Source organism: Suncus etruscus, chromosome 10 (assembly GCF_024139225.1).
Source record: "Suncus etruscus isolate mSunEtr1 chromosome 10, mSunEtr1.pri.cur, whole genome shotgun sequence".
NCBI lineage: Eukaryota > Metazoa > Chordata > Mammalia > Eulipotyphla > Soricidae > Suncus > Suncus etruscus.
The window spans coordinates 57,767,307-57,780,658 of NC_064857.1; positions in this window are offsets into that span (position 1 = coordinate 57,767,307).

The following is a 13,352-nucleotide window of genomic DNA, read 5'->3' on the forward strand; positions in this document are numbered from 1 at the left end:
ATAACAGTTATGATCCCTAGTTCCAGAGGTCTGTCTGAGACTATTGAAAGGGAAGGGGACCTCTGAAAACATAATGTAAGACGCTATCCCAGGCCCATCCTAGGATCAACACAAAGACCAGGATCTCCAACCACAGAAGATGGATTAAAATGACACTGAGGGAACAGAACTTCTAGACCCACAAGGAAAAACATAATCATAAGTTCAACTCCTTGACTCGTGCAGATACTGAGACCTCTAGATACAGAGGTCTGATGTTATCACCCAGGATGGAGCAGTAGTCTTTCATACACCACAAAAGCACCAAGGGGAGAGTAAATAAACCTGAAAGGAGTCTATAGTTAATCCCATGACAATATACTTCAAGGGTGGAGAAACCCTGTATCTCTTAAGCAAAGGAAATTCCTTTTTGAATGACCCCAATATTTACTGTGCATCTGCAGGAGGAAAAAAAAACACAGAACAATTTTTTTGCGTTTTTTTTTTTTTTCTTATTTTGGGTCACACTAGGCAGTGCTCAGGGGTTTTTCCTGGCTCCATGCTCAGAAATCTCTCCTGGCAGGCACAGGGGACCATATGGGACGCCGGGATTCAAACCGATGACCTTCTGCATGAAAGGTAAATGCTTTATCTCCATGCTATCTCTCCGGCCCCTCAAAACAATTTTTTATTATTATTTACTTACCTATTTTTTTTGTTGATTTCATTGTTGTGGTTTGGCTATTGAAGTGGATGTCTCCATTTATATTTATTTATTTTCTTCTTTTCTTTCCTTATGTGCTCTGCCACATTTTTTATCTCAATACCATGGCTTTTATATGGTGCTTACCCTTTTGTTTTGTTTTGTTTTGTTTTGGAATGCTCACTGGATATTTTGAGAGTTCTTTATGTACTGTTATGGTGTTTCACCTTCTTTTCCCCCTTAGTCTCTCAAACCAAGGATGAAAGCCTAAAGAAGGACTCTGCCGATTTCCGGAGTATCTGATTCTTTTTTTCTTTTTTTTCTCCAGGTTATTACTTTTCTCTTCTTCAAACAAAATTGCATAACTTGAACTATCTAGTCCCACCTCCCAATTGGGGGGGGATAAAGAAGGTACCAAGACCAAATAGATGTAAGACCACTAAGTAGTAAGCTAGGCACAGAGGGGACCACTTATTCTAGCAGCCCTGGGGGTAAGGGAAGAGGTTATGGGAAGAAGGACGGGAACGGAGGTGGAGGGAGGACAATTCGGTGATGGGAAATCCCCTGATTTTATGTTAATATGTACCTAAAATATTATTGTCAATGATATGTAAGCCACTATGATTAAAATAAAAATTATATTCAATAAAAAAGTTCTTATTCAATACCAAAGCTTCCTATGCAAAATCGGCCCTGATCAATTCCACCAAATAAGACTTCAGAAGCAAACATTAGATGTGGTTTAATCCTCTTGGAAACACTTGTTTTCAGAAAGCTTCTTACACACATCCTCTCAGAAACCAGCCATCATTGTGTGAGTGGTTGGGTGACCAGAGAGGCAATACACAGGTGGCCTATAAGAGAAAATCTGAGGGAACCAGGCTCTATTAAAGAGAAAGGAGCACATTGTCCAATTTATGCATTCAGTCATATCAAACCTTTTGACATTACCAGCATGTGCATTTTTTTCCCTTGCATTTTGAGCATTTATGTCTTCTCATCTGTATCAAATCTCCCTGTCTACCCTCACCCCCAATTCTACTCTAAAAAAATCTCTTTACACTTTAGATCGAAGTTGAAAGGTTATTTTTTCCTAGGCTGCCTTAGTTAACATTTCAAGCAAATTGTTGAATGGATAAATAACTGAATAATAAAATAAGCTTGTAAATAATGAATAAATGTATTCATAACAGATGGAAATGTTTAAAGAGTTGAATAAATGAATAAAGAAATGCTAAGCAAAACTGATTGGATTAGACCAGAGAGAAAATTTAAGAGTCATTAGCATGTGAATAATTAGAAGTTTGGTTGCAAATTGATGTAAAATAAGAGAATAGATGAGTTAAAGTTAGACTCTACTTGGTGAAATCTATCATCCACTGTAAGCAAACAAATGAAGATGAATGATGGGGAAGGTAGGAGAAGAACAAAGCTCCATGGGAAAACATTCAAGAGGAATTGCATCTTAAGATGTTTATGCTCTATGAACATCATTGGCTTTAGAAGAAAATGTCATTCTACTTCCTGATTTTCAAACCTAGAGCACTTATTTGCAACTTGGATGACATTTAACCATTTTTTTTTTTTTTTTTTTGGTTTTTGGGCCACACCCGGTGACGCTCAGGGGTTACTCCTGGCTATGCGCTCAGAAGTCGCTCCTGGCTTGGGGGACCATATGGGACGCCGGGGGATCGAACCGCGGTCCGTCTCCTAGGCTAGCGCAGGTAAGGCAGGCACCTTACCTCGAGCGCCACCGCCCGGCCCCGACATTTAACCATTTTGTTTCCTAGCATGAGCTCTCAGAATTGCTCTTTCTACTTTTTCCTTGTCCTCTAATTTGTTTTCTGTAAGGATTAATATTACACTTTCCTGAACTGGTGGGCTCTGGAGTATTGTAGAAAAGAATTACATAATAACTCAGAAGTTTAAGTAGTTAGAGTTTATTGTACAGATGAAGTAAAGATTTTTCCCACTGGATCCTTTCCCATTGTCTGGCCTTTCATTTACCTGTGTACGATGTCATTCATCCTCTTCTGGTGCTGCCCCATCCCATGTATAACTTCTTTTTTTTTTAATATTTTTTATTTAAACACCTTGCTTACAAACATAATTGTGCTTGGGTTTCAGTCATATCAGATAGCACCCACTCCCATCACCAGTGCAACATTCCCATCACCAATGACCCAAATATCCCTCCTCCCCTACCCGCCCCTACCTGTACTCTAGACAGGCTTTCCACTTCCCTCATATATTCTCATTGTTAGGATAGTTCGCAATGTGGCTATTTTTCTAACTAAACTCATCACTCTTTGTGGTGAGACTCATGAGATTGGCTGTAACATCCAGCCCTCCTCTCTTTTGTCTCTGAAAATTGTTGAGAAATGTCTTTCATTTTTCTTAAAACCTATTGATGAGTGAGACAATTCTCCATCTTACTCTTTCTCTCTGATTTTTTTCACTCAGCACAATAGAGTCCATGTACATCCATGTATAAGAAAAGTACATGACTTCATCTCTCCTGAAGGCTGCATAATATTCCATTGTGTATATGTACCACAGTTTCTTTAGTCATTTATCTGTTGAAGGGCATCTTGGTTGTTTCCAGGGTCTTACTATGGTAAATAGTGCTGCAATAAATATAGGTGTAAGGAAGGAGTTTTTGAATTGTATTTTTCTGTTCCTAGGGTATATTCCTAGGAGTGGGATAGCTGGATCATATGGGAGCTCAATTTCCAGTTTTTGGAGGAATCTCCATATTGCTCTCCAGAAAGGTTGAACCAGTCGGCATTCCCACTAGCAGTGAATAAGAGTTCCTATCTCACTGCATACCCACCAACACTGGTTGTTCTCATTCTTTGTGATGTGTGCCAGTCTCTGTGGTGTGAGGTGGTACCTCATAGTTGTTTTGATTTGTATCTCCCTGATGATTAGTTATGTGGAGCATTTTTTCATGTGCCTTTTGGCCATTTGTATTTCTTTTTTATCAAAGTGTTGTCCATTTCTTCTCCCCATTTTTGATGGAATTAGATGTTTTTTTTCTTGTAGAGTTCTGTCAGTGACCTGTTTATTTTGGATATTATCCCCTTATCTGATGGTATTGGGTGAATAGTTTCTCCCAATGAGTGGGTGGCTCTTTTATTCTGGGCGTTATTTCCTTTGAGGTGCAGAAGATTCTCAGCTTAGTATATTCCCATCTGTTAATATCTGCTTTCACTTGCTTGGAGAGTGCAGTTTCCTCCTTGAAGATGCCTGTAGTCTCAATGTCATGGAGTGTTATACCTATGTGTTGTTCTATATACCTTATGGTTTCAGGTCTGATATCAAGGTCTTTAATCCATTTGGATTTTACCTTCATACTTGATGTTAGCTGGGGGTCTAAGTTCGTTTTTTTTGTAAGTGGCTAGCCAGTTGTGCCAACACCACTTGTTGAAGAGGCTTTCTTTGCTCCATTTAGGACTTCTTGTTCCATTATCAAAGATTAGATGTCTGGGGAGCATTCTCTGAGTACTCAAGTCTATTCCACTGATTTGAGGGTCTGTCTTTATTCCAATACCAAGCTGTTTTGATAACTATTGCTTTGTAACACAGTTTAAAATTGGGGAACATTATGCCTCCCATATTCTTTTCCCCAATACTTGCTTTGGCTATTCGAGGGTGTTTATTGTTCCAAATGAATTTCAAAAGTGCCTGATCCACTTTTTTGAAGAATGTCATGGGTATGTATGTTTAGGGGGATCGCATTAAATCTGTACAATGCTTTGGGGGAGTATTGCCATTTTAATGATGTTAATCCTGCCAATCCACCAGTAGGGTATATGTTTCCATTTCCATGTGTCCTCTCTTATTTCTTGGAGCAGAGTTTTATAGTTTTCTTTGTATAGGACCTTCACATCTTTAGTTAAGTTGACTCCAAGCTATTTGAGTTTGTGTGGGTTGTTTTCCTAATGTCCATTTCTTTCCTATTATTATTGGTGTATAGAAAGACCATTAATTTTTGTGTGTTAATTTTGTAGCCTGCCACCTTGCTATATGAGTCTATTGTTTCTAGAAGCTTTTTGGTAGTCTTTAGGGTTTTCTAAGTAGAGTATCATGTCATCTGCAAACAGTGAGAGCTTGACTTCTTCCTTTCCTATCTGGATTCCCTTGATATATTTTTCTTGCCTGACCACGATAGCAAAGACTTCCAGTGCTATGTTGAATAGGAGTGGTGAGAGAGGACAGCCTTGTCTTGTGCCAGAATTTAGAGGGATGGATTTATTTTTTCTCCATTGAGGACAATATTTGCCATTGGCTTGTAGTAAATGGCTTAAACTAGATTGAAAAAGGTTCCTTTTATTCCCATCTTGCTGAGAGTTTTGATCAAGAATGGGTGTTGGACCTTATCAAATGCTTTCTCTGCATCTATTGATATGATCATGTGGTTTTTATTTTTCTTGTTGTTGATGTTATGTATTATTTTGATATATTTACGGATTTAAACCATCCTTGCATTTCTGGGATGAAACCTCCTTGATCATAGTGGATGATCTTCTTAATGAGGCATTGAATCCTATTTGCCAGGATTTTGTTGAGGATCTTTGCATCTGCATTCATCAGCAATATTGGTTTGTAATTTTCTTTTTTCATAGCATCTCTGTCTGGTTTAGGTATCAAGGTGATGTTGGCTTCATAAAAGCTAGTGTTCCTGTTTTTTCGATTTCATGAAAGAGTGCCAGGATTGGTAGTAGTTTCTCTTGGAAAGTTTGAAAGAAATCATTACTGAATTCATCTGGGCCTAGGCTTTTGTTTTTTGGCAGACGTCTAATTACCGTTTTAATTTCATCAATAGTGATGGGGTTGTTTAGATATGCTACATCCTCTTTATTCAACCATGGGAGGTTATAAGAGTCCAAGAATTTATCCTTTTCTTCCAGTGTCTCATTTTATTGGCATAAAGTTTCTCAAAGTAGTTTCTGATTACCCTTTGAATCTCTGACATATCGGTAGTGATCTCCCCTTTTTCATTTCGTTTCTTTTTTTTTTTTAGGCCACACCATTTTATGCTCAGGGGTTACTCTGAGCTAAGCGCTAAGTGCTCAGAAATTGCCCCTGGCTTGGGGGGACCATATGGGACGCCGGGGGTTTGAACTGCGGTTGTGATCTTTCCTTGGCTAGTGCTTGCAAGGCAGACACCTTACCTCTTGCGCCACCTGCCACCCCCCCCTTTTCATTTCTAATACAAGTTGTCAAGTTTTCCTCTCTCTCTTTCTTTTATTAGTTTTGCTAATGGTCTATTAATCTTGTTTATTTTTCGAAGAACCAACTTCTGCTTTCGTTGATCTTTCAGATTGTTTTTTGGGTTTCCAGTTGGTTGATTTCTGCTCTCAGCTTTGTTATTTCCTTCTGTCTCCCTATTTTTGGTTCCTTTTGTTGAGCATTTTCTAATTCTATGAGCTGCGTCATTAAGCTATTCAGGTAGGCCCTTTCTTCCTTCCTGATGTGTGCTTGCAAAGCTATAAATTTTCCTCTCAGTACTGCTTGTGTTGTGTCCCATAAGTTCTGATAGTTTGTGTCTTTATTATCATTTGTTTTTAGGAAAGTTTTTATTTCCTCTTTGATTTCATCTCGGACCCACTGGTTATTCACTATGAGGCTGTTTAACTTCCAGGTGTTAAAGTTTTTCTTCTGTGTCCCATCCTGCAGGACTCCAGTTTTCCGTGGGTGTATAGAGGGGTTCGAGTCTGAAAATGGAATGGGGAGAAAGAAGGGGGCCAAGCAACACGAGGCTTGTCAAGGCTCCGTTTATTGATTGGTACAGGATTCTTTTAAGGATAATTTTTACAGGGGGTGGAGAGAAGCAGGATAAACAGCCCGCATTACAGAAGTCACCTTACAGCTAATCTTTACATACAATCTTTACATAAGGGGCACAGGAACATCTCAAGGTTAGTGAGGTTTCAAGGCTGTCACGAGCTTCCTGAAATGTATGCCTGATAGGAAACTGAGATATTTCTTAGGGCTCTGGGGCTAGCCAATGCCTTATGTTATGAATTCTTGCCACACAGACTAGTTTGTCCTGCTGAATTACATATTGGTCTCTGACAATTCTGTGTCCCTTTGGAATTCACATATAATTTCAGAGCCTTGTGGTCAGCGAAGGTAGCCTGCAAAATTTCTATCCTCTTGATTTTATAGAGGTATGTTTTATGTGCCAGCATGTAGTCTCTCCTGGAAAATGTCCCATGGACATTGGAGAAAAATGTGTATCCAGGTTTCTGGGGGTGGAGTGTCCTATATATATCTACTAGGCCTCTTTCTTCCATTTCTTTTCTCAGGTCTAGTATATTCTTTTTGGGTTTCAGTCTGGTTGACCTATCCAGTGTTGAAAGAGCCGTGTTGAGGTCCCCCATAATAATTGTGTTGTTATTGATATTATTTTTCAGATTTGTCAACAATTGTATTAAATATTTTGCTGGCTCCTCATTCGGTGCATATATGTTTAGGGGAGTGATTTCTTCCTGCTGTACATATCCGTTGATTAATACAAAATGCCCATCTTTGTCCCTTCCAACTTTCCTGATGTTAATATGGCCACTCCAGCTTTTTTATGGGTGTTGTTTGCTTGGATAATTTTCCTCCAGCCTTTTATTTTGAGTCTATGTTTGTTCTGACTATTCAGGTGCATTTCTTGTAGGCAGCAGAAGGTTGGATTGAGTTTTTTGTTCCATTTTTCCACTCTGTGTCTCTTAACTGGTGCATTTAGTCCATTGACATTGAGAAAAAGAATTGTCCTAGGATTTAATGCCATCTTTATATCAAAATTTGATGTGTGTTTTGGTCAGTATTGTCTTAAACTAGGTCTTTCATTTTTTCCCTTAAGACTGGTTTCGAATCTGTAAAGTTTTTGAGCTGTTGTTTGTCTGTGAAAACATGTATTGTTCCTTCAAACCTGAAAGTGAGTTTTGCTGGGTGCAGTAATCTAGATGAAGCATTTATTTCATTGAGTTTTGTCACTATGTCCCACCACTGCTTTCTGGCCTTTGATGTTTCTGCTGACAGGTCTGCTGTAAATCTCAAGGATGTTCCCTTGAATGTAATTTCCCTTTTTGATCTTGCTGCTTTCAGAATTCTGTCTCTATCTGTGGGATTCGTCATTGTGACTAGGATGTGTCTTGGGGTATTTTTTCTGGGGTCTCTTTTGGTTGGTACTCTTCGGGCATGCAGGATTTGATCACATATATTCTTTAGCTCTGGAAGTTTCTCTTTAATAATGTTCTTGACCATTGATTCTTCCTGGAAATTTTCTTCCTGTATCTCTGGGACTCCAATGATTCTTAAGTTGTTTCTGTTGAGCTTATCAGAGACTTCTATTTTCATTTGTTCACATTCTTTGACTATTTTTCCCATTGTCTGTTCGTTCATTTGCTTTAAGTTGTTATTTATCTTATCCTCCACTCAGCTTCTGTAACTCTGTTGGAGAGCTTATCCATTTTGTCATTCAATTCATTTACTGAGTTTTTCAGGCCTGTTATTTGACCTATTATTTCAGTTTGAAGTTTTCTGATTTCTGTCTTCATATTTTCGTGTGTTCTGTTCAACTCGATCCATGGTTTCTTTAAGTTCTTCCATATTTCTTCCATATTTCTTGTCTAAACTCCTTATCTGAGAGATTTATTAGTTGGTTGACTGTTTTCTGATCATCAGATGTGTCATCTTTGTTCTCTATGTCTGATGCTGCCCTGCATTGTTTCCCCATTGTCATACTTGTATTGTGGGTTTTTCTACGTATTGTGGTGGTATTCATTGGCTAAATGATGTGCGCAGCCACACTTTTCTGGCTCCGCCCTTTCTGGGTGGGTTGACTTGCCTCCAAGGAAGGGGAGCCCTCTGTGGATGAAGCCTCACATAGGATCAAATCTTAGGCCCAAGCACGCTGCAGAGAAGACAGTCCAGAGAGAAATGCTGGGCTTCAGTGATCCAGCACAGTTCCTAGTGTGATTTTTTCCTACTTGTTGCAGTGGCACTCTTTCATTAGAAAGAGCGCATAGCTGTGTAGTAGTTTCTCACATTTGGGAACCACTAGGCAGGCATAGAATTTTTCCAGCCTGACATCACAAACAAGGGACCTGCCTTCTGTGAAGTACTGCTTATAGCCGGTTTTCACATTTGGAAGCAGTTCCTTGATGTTCAGAGAGCGAATTTTCTGAGCCCTTTTTGGCCCACACCCAAGAGGTTCAGGAGACAGTAAAGTAGACAAACACACACAGGCAGCACTCACAGTTTCTCACAGTCGGGAACCACTGGGCCATGTATAATTTCTTAATTCCTATTCTGTGTCTGCTTACCTCCAGTATTCAATGATTTTATATTGTCTCTGCATTGCTCAATCTAATGCTGTCAGTACTGTTACTGGGCCCTTTTTCGATTCTACCCCAGGGACCACAGCTATTCTGGATTTCTTATTGCATGTTAAAACTCCTGATCTCATTACCTGTCTGAGCCTATAAGCCCTGCCTAAAATAATCTGAGTGTGCAAGACTAATCCTGATGTCTTCCTGGGCATATGAGAGAGATAGAGAGGGTATTAATAGGTAGAGAGGAAATAGAGATAATAATAGAGATATTAATAATATAGAGATAATAATAAAGTTAATAAGAATAGAATAAAGATGATAATAGAAAAGAGTGAGAGAAAGAAATAAAGAAAAGAAAAGAAAAGAAAGAAAGAGAAAAAAGAAAGATAGAGACTAAAAGTCTCCTTTTATCTGCTGTCATTTTTTTTTTTTTTTTGGTTTTTGGGCCACACCCTGTGACGCTCAGGGGTTACTCCTGGCTATGCGCTCAGAAGTTGCTCCTGGCTTCTTGGGGGACCATATGGGACACCGGGGGATCGAACCGCGGTCCGTCCTAGGCTAGCGCAGGCAAGGCAGGCACCTTACCTCCAGCGCCACCGCCCGGCCCCCCTGCTATCATTTTCTACCCCAGCTATCTTATTATCATTTTGATTGGATACCTTTTGGATGAATGAATTATAAACTGACCAATTAAATTCACCTATGTTCCACTCTTCTACTCCTGTTGTATCAAAATCACCCAATTATTGTGAGGAGTATTCTGGAATAAACTGGTGATGGTTGCCTAACACTAAGTATTGAAAGCTACTCAGTCTCATCCCTTCTATGGGGGCAGTGGCTAACCTGTGAGTATCTTTCAATAAATCCAATGTAGTGATAAATAAAGTAGCATTGAACAGATGTTGTTGAACTTATTTTGAGTAAGGAGTGATGTCATTTCTTTGGGTGAGAAAACATAATGAGGGTTTCTGGGAGGGTGAGAATTTCTGTCTGATTCTACGGTGTGGTAGACACACCATGAAAGAGGAATTGCTTATTAATTACTGCCTGGATGATGGAAGATGAAGAAATAGAGATAAAGGGAATGAAGAAAATAGTGGTAAAGGAAGACATTTTTGTTTTGAGTGAGTGAGGATTGAGTATGGTCTAGATTGAAGCAAAGTGATAGTTGGGAAAAGACATAAAAACTAAGGAGAATAAAGATGTTATTTCTCTAACTTTTCTGGCAGAAACTAGGGTTGATTCATCTTTGTATTTATTTTTTCATATTAAGAAGTAGGTAAAGGAATATTTAGGGATTTTTTTTCAATGAGGCCCTGTTGAAAATCAACAAAGCCTTAGTAATTTATCTGTGATGACGTGGTGGTTATTTCTGGCAGCGACTTACTCAGAGAATATCTACACTCATTGGATTGTTTTTTCTTCCTATGACTACTCACCATTGGACATGACACCATCTTATTTACCCTGGCTCTCTAATAAAGTTATTTATTTTTATTCTATTCATTTCTTCTGGCAGCAGGTAAATAATGAATAAGAGGCTTTTTATGGTATAACTTTTGAAATTGCATTCTATATGCCATAGGTTAAGGACTTATTTCTAGCATAAGAATTTTCAATAATAATGATGAAACAGAACTTCTAGAACATAAAGAAAGACTCTACCCTAGACTTTGTCCTAGGATCTATGCAAATACCAAGATCTCTTGCTACAGAGGTCTGTTTTTTATCATTCGCAACTGAGTAGAAAGTTTCCTGGCACCATGAAAGACCTGGAGGTGTGGTAATGAGCGTGTATGGAGCCAGTATTTGTTCCCATGGCAGTATGCTTCAAGGGCTGAGAAACTTAAATCTCTTAGGCCAAGGGAATTCCGTTTCTTATTTCCCCACTACATACTGTGTCTATGCAAAAAAAAAAAAAAAAAAAAGAAGCAAAGCAAAGAAAAAGAAAACCTTGCCACACCAGTACTTCTTCCTTTGTTTTTCTTTTTATTTATTTATTTATTTTTCTCGTTTTTTCTTCCTTTTTCACTCTTGTGTTTATTTTTTGATAATTTTTTGTTATTGTTGCTGGGTGCTTTTTCTATTTTTTTACTGTTGTTTGTTGGTTTCTGTTATTGTTGTTATGTTTTTTTCTTCTTTTTTTGTCTTCTTCCAGCAGAAACACAGAACCTGAATCATCTTGTTTCTGCCTCATGAATTGAGGGGAAAAATAAAAAGGAATGGTACTAGGACCAAACAGCCATATGAACATTGAGTGGAATAAAAAATGATCAGACTTAAACACCAAACCTAAAGTCAACAACAACAGAATCGATACCCTATCTACAACATGCTGTTACACTAGCATTCTGGGGGCAAAGGAGGGATATATGGGACACATGCTGGGAAAAGGGGTGGTGGTAGGAATGACCCTGATTCATTGTCACTATGTACCTTAAATATTACTGTGGAAGATTTGTTATTCACTTTTAGTCATAATAAAAATTACTTAAAATAAGCAGTTTCTCCACCACTTGTCTTCATCATGTTCTGAAAAGGGTATATATCACAAGTTTTGAACTTGATTTTTCAATGTATTTTATATTAATTCAATTTTTATAAGATATTATTTCTATCTAAAACCCGTCTTTTGCTATTTATTGACAAATTATGTATCTCCAAGGCCATGACAAAGGCCTACAGGAAATGAGAAACAAAATAGAAAGTCCTGTGTAATCTTAGACAATGGCTCATTTTTCTTGGACAATTGAAGAATGGTTACTTTATGATTACAAGGTGACCTCAGAAAACCATTGTTTTGTAGAATTGTCATATAGGCTTTTGTTTTGAAGATAAACATGGAAATAATTCAACCTGAAATAAGAAGTATTGAATAAACTTATCCAAAGAGTCCAAGTATTTTAAAGAGGATCAGATTCTATTTAAAGATGATTGAATTATTCAACATCAACAATGGCAGGTGTTGCAGAAATTTCAAGTATGAGGAATATACACTTTCCAGATGTAGGAAGAAATGAAAATCCTTAGGTGACCAACCAGTCTGAGTATACCTACAGAGCTATGAAAACACATTTTTCATGAGGAAATTGTGTTGCATCTCAGAAAGGTAAGAAGGAAGGGTACCTTGTGGTCTCAGCAAATTGCTTAAAAAGTTGACCCATCACCATATTTGAACCAGGTCAGATCCATAAACTCACTCTTTTCTAAAAAAAAATGTAAATCAAGCTGTAAAAAATCATGGGTACAGCTGGCCATGTAGTAGAAAGCTGGCAATCTTGGAAGGAGAGATCAGGACAAGACCCTAGCATACCAATGCCTCATCTGCTGCATCCGTCACCCAGAATTACTGTTTTGCCAATGGCCTTGCCTCTTCACCCTTCATCAAATTTCTTTGGGAGTATCAATCTGATAAAACTTTAAGTACACTAGTATTTGGGCTAATAACACCAGAGCTTTATGGAGTGAGTGTCAATCCCCCCACACACCTTTTTTTCCCCCAAGAGGCTTGGCAGCTGAGAACATGTCTCTAAAAGCCACAGTATCAGTAACAATATTTCAGGTTTCTGGACAACTTCAATTTAACAGAACAGACAGCTAAGAACAAGTTTACTAAACCTTCTGCCATTGTATTAAATGACTTTATTGGAGATACAATAATTTTTAAAAAATGTGCTTGCTGCTGTACTTTTTTTTTCTCTAGTTTTAAACTTTATATCTTTTTTCCTTCCCCCCCTTTTATTGATTTTTTTAATAAAAGTAACTTTGCTCCCACTTATCTGGAAAAAATGTATTATGGTTAACTATTCAACTATGTGATGCATTTACTTTAAATAAAGTTAAAAAAACGTTGAGGGAGGCCATTAGATACCTTATTCCTGAGAGATATTAAGCCATTTGTTATTAATTTTTGAAATGTGGTTCAGGTAGAGATGAATCTATGAAAGTTACAACAAAAATAGTTAAAAAACTAAACAATCAAAGTATTGATGGTGGAAGATGCAATAGAGAAAAGCCAAAACAAATTCAGACAATTTTCTAGGAGCTAAAACTTTTGTGTTGGTAATTGTTTGTCACACAGGGAGGTTGTATTGATCCCAGGTCTTGTCCTACATTACTGTGTTAACCCTGTAACGCCAGCCATAAAAGGGTATTTCTTAAAGCCCCTGAATGGCCCTGATTCATTGTCACTATGTACCTTAAATATTACTGTGAACGATTTGTTACTCACTTTGGTCACAATAAAAGTTATTAAAAAGAAAGAAAGAAAGAAAGAAAGAAAGAAAGAAAGAAAGAAAGAAAGAAAGAAAGAAAGAAAGAAAGAAAAAGAAAGAAAG